At 36.4% G+C, this 7949-nt stretch overlaps 1 pseudogene; it reads left to right on the top strand.

Annotated features, from left to right (window-relative positions):
• Positions 1 to 5113: 5113 nt before the first annotated feature.
• Positions 5114 to 6324, top strand: LOC127162839 (ecto-ADP-ribosyltransferase 4-like; annotated as a pseudogene).
• The last annotated feature ends 1625 nt before the right edge of the window (positions 6325 to 7949 follow it).

Raw genomic sequence — 7949 nt, 5'->3', positions numbered from 1 at the left:
AAAAGGTTCGTTGCGTTCTGAATGAAAAAGAGCTCTGACTCTTCATTTAAAATCAACAACAACATGCCCTATAGAAGGTAATTAATAATAACTATAATGATCTAACAATGTAAAGCTTCCCAGCTGGCATTTTAACGTGGAGTCAGCGTTGAATCAACGTCAGGTGTCAGTGTTGGATAACCGTTGGATTTTGGTCATGGTTGTAAAAATAATGTTGATTTGACGTACAACTCAAATTTTATTTATATTTCTATGTTGAATCCATAGTTAGTTAACAACACCATTTCAACCATTTGTTATTCAACGTTGTTTTGACGTTGAATGAATGTTTTTTCATAAACTGACATTATTTAAACCACATTTAAACGTTTAAGGTCGGTCGAATGCCAGCTGGGTTAAAGCATGTTGTAACATGTTTATTTGACAGTATAAAACCTATAATATTCTTTTAAAAGGGTCATCGGATGCAAAGTTCACTTTTACATGTTGTTTGAACATTAATGTGTGTTGGCAGTGTATGTACAAATCTACCCTATAATGATAAAAATCCATCCAGTGGTTTTTAATTAATCTGTAAAAATAATATCCCCTTTTTCAAATCGAACCATTCTCAGATTCCTGTGGTGTCACACCGACAGGGGCCACTCCTCTGGAATACGATTTTAAACACAAAAAGCTAAATTGAATGTGATTTCAATGAGGGGTACCACTCCGATCTGATTTGTACCACCCCAGATTCTATTTGACCCACTCCAACCCCCCCAAAACTTGTTGATTTTAACCATTCCATGCAGACAATCACAGGTGTATTTACACTTTAACTGCTAAATTCCAACGTGTTTTCAGCCACATAAAAATAATGTTTCAGACATTTAAATTAATCACTAGCAAAAAATACATTTGTTAAATACACACTGATGTTTGTGAGTTTGTTAATGCACTGGTGTGTAAGAAAAGCAGCAATAATCCATTCAATTAAAATCTTTTATTGATATATAATCAGAATCAGAATCAGAAAGAATTAGAAAGAGCTTTATTGCCAAGTGTGCTTACACACACAAGGAATTTGTCTTGGTGACAGACGCTTCCAGTGCACAGACAGCATCACAAGTGACAAGACACAGATAGCAAATAAACAAGTGATTAGAATAAATAAATGAAAAGACACAAACAACAGACAAATAAACGAGTGATTAGAATAAATATATGAAAGACAATACACAATATAATGTAAGTACAGACATTCTATATACAAATTATACAAGGGAATTGAATGTATGGAAGATATGTTAAAGCGATAACGTATCTATAATAAATATAGGTGTGGATAGTGGTATTGCACATTTTGTTGCACAGTGGGGGGAACATTTAACTGTTCATGAAGTAGATGGCTTCAGGGAAGAAGCTTCTTCTATGTCTGGCTGTTTTGGTAGTCCGTGCTCTGTAGCGCCGACCAGATGGCAACAGTGGGAAGTGGAAGTGGGCTGGGTGTGAGGGGTCCAGAATGATTTTGCTAGCCCTTTTGCTCACTCTGGATGAGTACAGATCTTGGAGGGTAGGGAGGGTTGTACCAATGATTCGCTCAGCAGACCGGACTATCCTCTGTAGTCTACTAAGGTCAACCTCTGCTGGGCCTTTTTGACAATCAGGTCAATGTGATTGTCCCACTTCAGGTTCTGAGAAATTGTAGTGCCCAGGAACCTGAATGTTTACACTGACGTTACAGTGCTGTTCATGATAATAAGTGGGGGGAGAGCAGGGGGGTTCCTCCTGAAGTCCACTGTCATCTCTACTGTTTTGAGAGTGTTGAGCTCCAGGTTGTTGTGACTGCACCAGACAGACAGCTCTTTAACCTCCTGTCTGTAAGCAGACTCATCTCCATCATTAATGAGGCCAATGAGTGTGGTGTCATCCGCAAACTTCAGGAGCTTGACAGAGGGGTCTTTAGATGTGCAGTCATTGGTGTACAGGGAGAAGAGCAGTGGAGAGAGGACGCAACCCTGAGGAGCACCTGTGCTGGTGGTGCGGCTGTGGGATGTGAATTTACCCATTCTCACTAGCTGTTGCCTATCTGTCAGAAAGCTGGTGATCCATTGACAGATAGAGCTAGGAACAGAGAGCTGGTTTAGTTTGGTCTGAAGGAGTGTAGGAATGATAGTGTTGAAGGCCGAACTGAAGTCCACGAACAAGATCCTCACATAATTCCCTGTTTTGTCTAGATGTTGCAGGATGAAGTGCAGTCCCATGTTTACTGCATCATCCACAGACCTGTTTGCTCGGTAAGCAAACTGCAGGGGGTCCAGTAAGGGTCCGGTGATGTTCTTCAGATAGGCCAAAACCAGTTTTTCAAATGACTTCATGACCACAGACGTTAAAGCAACAGTTCTGTAGTCATTAAGTCCAGTAATTTTGGGTTTCTTTGGGATGGGGATGATGGTGGAGCGTTTGAAGCAGGATGGGACTTCACACAGCTCCAGGGATCTGTTAAATATCTGTGAGAAAATGGGGGCCAGCTGATCAGCACAGGTTTTCAGACAGGCTGGTGTCACACCGTCTGGGCCTTCTTCTTTTGTTCTTTCTGAAGACCTGGTGCTCCTCGTCTTCACTGATCTGAAGAGTAGGAGGGAGGGGGGCGCTGGAGGTGTTAAAGGTTGTGAAAAGAGATGGTCAGAACGGGTGTGGGGGGTTTCAAACCTACAATAAAACTAATTCAGGTCTTCAGCAAGGTGAAGGTGTCTTGTAGTTTGTAATGGCTTTCAGACCTTTCCACACTGAAACAGAGTCATTTGAAGAGAACTGATCTTCCAATCTTTTAGCATAGTTCTTTTTAGCCGCTCTAATCTCCTTATTCAGTGTGTTTCTGGCCTGATTATACAAGACTCTGTCCACATTCCTGTAGGCATCCTCTTTGGCCTGGCGAAGCTGTCTGAGTTTTTTAGCAAACCATGGTTTATCGTTGTTATATGTTAAATAGATTCTGCTAGGAATACTTATATCTTCACAGAAACTGACATATGAAGTTACAGTCTCTGTGAGTTTGTGCAGATCAGTGGTAGCAGCTTCAAAAACACCCCGATATATAATACATAATACCGATATATAATATATAATACCCCGATACCCCCCACATGAGAATAAATATTAAAATAAAATCAGCAAAAACAAACAATGCAGATCACACAACCCTCTCTAAACATGCAACTCAAAAAACAACTTAAGAGTTCAAATGCAGAACCCTCTAAAAGCCACCTCGGGTCAAAAATGAGATAATTATACTGAGTGAGTGCACTCGACACATAGTATACATCCATCAAATACTTTTGCTTCAAACTCACTAAATCCCAGCCTTAGCCCAATCAGAAGTGCTGGTACTTAGGTAGAAATCTATACATAGCAGCCTGGTAAAATGCTTATTTTAAAGAAAAATGTCAGATGGACTTAGAGGCTTTTGCATCTGAACTCTTCAACTAGACAGACAGGTAAGCATGCTGGAAAATTCAAGTAATAATTTCTGAACATTGAGATAATTATATATTACAGAAAAAGACATGCATAGTTAAACAGAGAGTGTGGTGATGCAGTGGCAGCCGTCTCTGTATACAAAAGTTCAGGGATTCAGTGAAATTAATTCAAAAAGGGTTCAGACATATAGTTTATTTCATGAGAAGCTGGACTTTTGGAACAGCCAAACAACTTAGCAAAGAGATAATAGTGGCAGAGATACGTTGTCTGTGAAATGCATTTGAGAAGTTTCAGAGTCAGAATATACAGTAGCTGCAACAGTGATGAAGGGCCCAAGCCCCAGTAGCATCAGGAAAACACAGTGCACAGTGGGCACATGCATTTAACCCTTTGGCAGTCTGGTTGATAATGTTACAGCAATGAAAGGGATATTCTAGTGTGGCAGCAGTAGGTCAAAATGACCTTGACTCAAAATTAATTTAATACAACTATGCCACACTGGTGGAGCGCCAAGGAAATACTCCCCATAAGGACACACAGGTAAGTTTTACCAGTTGAGAGCAAAGAAATAAAATACAGTGTCTAAATGAAGTTCTTAGCAATGCATATTACTAATCAAAAATTAGGTCTTTACTTAACATTCAAATGATTTTTGGCATAAAACAAAAATCGATCATTTTAACCCATACAGTGTATTTTTGGCTATTATTACAAATATACCCGTACTTAATAATGGATTTGTGGTCCAGGGTCACATATGAAGACCCAAAATTTGTAGATACTTTACTGTAAATGTCCAGTAACAGAACTGGACTCCCCTGATTTACCAAAAACTATGGGCTTGTTCAAATACGTGCACTTGTGTTCTTTGCATTTGACCACCTGCACTCTTAAAAATGAAAGTGCTTTATGATGTCATAGAAGAAGCTTTTTTCTTTAAATGGTTCCATAAGGAATCTTTAAGGTCTGAAGAACCTTTCTGTTTTACAAAAGGTTCTTTGTGGTGAAAGAAGGTTCTTCAGATTATAAAAAGGTAAGAAATCAACTCATAAAAATACAAGTGTTTACAGAGCTTTATTTTAATTATCAATACTTTGCATTTAAAATAAACTTCTAAATGTCTGTTCAGTAGTCTCCACCCTCTATGGTATTTGGACAGGCCCACCTTTTTTGAAATGCACTTACTGACATGAAGCCCTGAGTGCACTTGTGTAGTGTGACCACTCACTGGTTATTCTCTGAAATTCATTTTAATGAAATTCAAGTCATGATGCATCCTCTGTACATTCCTAGGGAAGATTTATGTAAACATTCCTATATGAAAAGAGGCAAAACCAACAAAAGCAAAAAAAGATAATGATAAACACAGTTAATGTGCAGATTTATGTACACATTCCTATATATTTTACATTTAAAACATTTAAAAAGTGATAATGTCAAAAAGTATGCCTGAATGATAAACAGAGGCTAAATAATAACCATTAACAAACCATTAACACACTGATGTGGCGTGAAACACTTGCAAGCTTTTTATACACTTTTTAGTCAGCAACTCACAGTTTGTCCAGTGTGAAACCACACAGACTTTGACAAGTGCTGCATAATGATGAGCTAAACAGTTTAGTTTGGGTAAAAGCATCAAGATCACACTTCAGCCACTATGTCTTAGAGATATAAAAAGACAACTTTAACCTCCTCATCTCAGTCTGAAGAGTCATTGTCATCTGGCTGTGAGCATCTGCTTTTTTCTGATCTTCTTCTCATTGCTGTTCCTGAAAGCAACAAACCAAGGAAGAATCTGACAAAAAAGACAACATTCTCAGGTAAGTTTGGGGTTGAAGTACAAAGTCAAGGTCATTGCACAAATCTACACACATAGTGAAATATTTAGTATTTGTGAAAAGCTGTTGTGTTTCTTGTGTTTCAGCATCTGTGCTTTACTAATTCTACTAGATCATCTGAGGGATTTGACTGAATCAAGATGCTGCTGATCATTGAAGCTCTTCTTCTCATTTTAGCTGCTCTAGGACAGGTAAGATTGTGTTCTAGTATGAATATTACAGACATGAATACTGATGATTGATCATTATGATTCCTGTTGCTGCAGGATCACAGAGCTGCTGTTGAAGGAAGAGATATATCCATTGGATATGGCACTGAATTCAGTTGATGACCAATATGAGGGCTGTAGAAAGAAAATGGCAAATCTTGTGAGAGACAAAATATCTAAAAAAGGAACTCAATAACTCAGATGCATTTAATAGAGCTTGGAAAAAAGGTGAAAAAGAATTTATAAAACCAGAAGATAACTTGACAAAGAATCATTCAATCGCCATTTATGTGTACACTGATAGTCAAGTATTTAAAGACTTCAATAAGGAGACTCGTTCTGGTAAACAAAATTACAAAAACAAGACATACAAATGGTATTCACTTCACTTTTTGTTAACAGATGCAATACAGATTCTGAATAAAACACAAAATAAATGCTATTATACTTATCGTGGTACAAAAGTTAAATTTAAATATAATGTTAAGAACCAAGAGGTTCGTTTTGGCTCATTTGCATCATCGTCTCTTGATATTAACAGAGCAAAATTTTTTGGAAATGTATCTTGTTTTGAAATCTACACTTGTGAAGGTGCTGATGTGACAAAATATTCTAAGCTTGCTCATGAGAAAGAGGTGCTGATTCCTCCATATGAGAAGTTTAAAGTAACTGCTGTCAAAAAGAAAGGTCGGAAAGGTGCCTGGTGTGACACTGTGTACATTTTGAAAAGCACTGGGATAAAAAGTAACTTAAACTGTGCTCTATTTTAGAAACCAACAAAGTCCTTAAAAAAATACTATGTTGTGCACTGAGCTGAGCAAAGTGTTTTGAATATGTGTTCATAAATATCAGTTCCACACAGTTCAATATAGTATATGTATTTCAACAGTTCAATGAAATAAGATAATTTCAACACAATAAAAGCCAAGTGATTTTTGACTTATCTGGTTTTTCTCTGCCATTTCAGAAATTCAATTTTGATTTTTCTTCATTTAAACAACATAGATGCATCACGTAACAAAGATTTATGAAATGCAACAAATTGCCAATATTTAATATTCTAAAAAATGTGCTGATTAATTGTTTTATTTACTCAATTCAAAGTAAAACAAACTGAAAGTACCCTTATAGTTTTATCCCATATATCAACACTGCTTGTTTTTCTAATTATTTATTTATTTATTTATTTATTTTTGCATTTTTCTTAACAGTTTTTTTGCATCACAAAACATTAACAATACTGAACAAAGTTTTGCCTTGTAGTAAATAGTCATTTTATACAAACATTGTACAATATTTCTTATAAAAAATTTTTGTTTTTTATTTACTCAAAATTCATTTTGAAAGCACTGTACACTTATCCCATATATCAACACTGCTTGTTGTTGTTGTTGTTGTAATATGTTGTTGATACTTAGTTTTCATTGGTTGAATTGTCTTGTTCTGGTCTTATTATACAAACTTTAATTTTCTTATAAAGTTTTTCTCAATGTAACAATTTTTGGGAAATTAAACTCCCCCCCCCCCCCACATATGGCTGCCAGATACTTAGATCGACAGACATTCAGAATTTTTTTTGTGAAACCAAAAACAGATCAGATTTTCTCAGTCATGTGGCAAATCTGATGAGCTAAATTTACAATGATTGAAATGACTTTTTAGAGACCAAGTGCTCATGTTGTAGGCATCTGTCATATCTGGTTTCTTATTATTCTTCTGCTTTCTTTGCCTGATTGGCAAAACTATGCACCATGCTATGGAATTTGGCACTGAAAAATCATCTGACCTAATTTGGGGTCAATCTCTCAAACTTTTTACTTTCACCAAATTCTTTCAAATTTCACTTTGGCTATGAATTGTAATTTTTAACTTGAATGTTCTTATAAACAACTTTAGATTTTGTTTAAAAAAATTCATAAACTTACCCTTGAACATTTTAGATGGCCTTCAGGAATGTGACAAATAGCAAACAAAGCATGTAACACACCAATGAACTTGATGGTATGAGTTGAATATCATTTTGCAGGAAATGAAGTCATCTCTTTGAAAGACAGACTAGCTACAAATGATGTCATTGGTGCAAGTTGACAGTGGCCATACTTGGGACATTTTAGCTTCAGTTTTCTATAGTTGAAAGAAATGGACCATGACGTCAACCATTGTTTTTTTTTTAGCTAATAAAAAAAAATCGGGTAAGTGTGAGGTTAAAGTTCAAGGTCACTGTGCAAATATTATTGTCATGATAGATTTAGTATATGTGAAAGTCTGTTGAGAGTAAGTGTGAGTTCTTATTTTTGTGTACACTTATTTTTGCATCACATCGCTGAACATTTTCTATCTGTAGTCCCCACACAGGCAACAAGAGGGCACCATCATCAACAGCTGCTGATTTCAACAGGATTCACAATAAAATGAATTACAATTCTAGCTCAATAAA

This window comes from Labeo rohita, chromosome 3, assembly GCF_022985175.1.
Source record: "Labeo rohita strain BAU-BD-2019 chromosome 3, IGBB_LRoh.1.0, whole genome shotgun sequence".
NCBI lineage: Eukaryota > Metazoa > Chordata > Actinopteri > Cypriniformes > Cyprinidae > Labeo > Labeo rohita.
The sequence above is the reverse complement of the archived record's forward strand: the minus strand, read 5'-3'. Positions and strand labels throughout refer to the sequence as shown.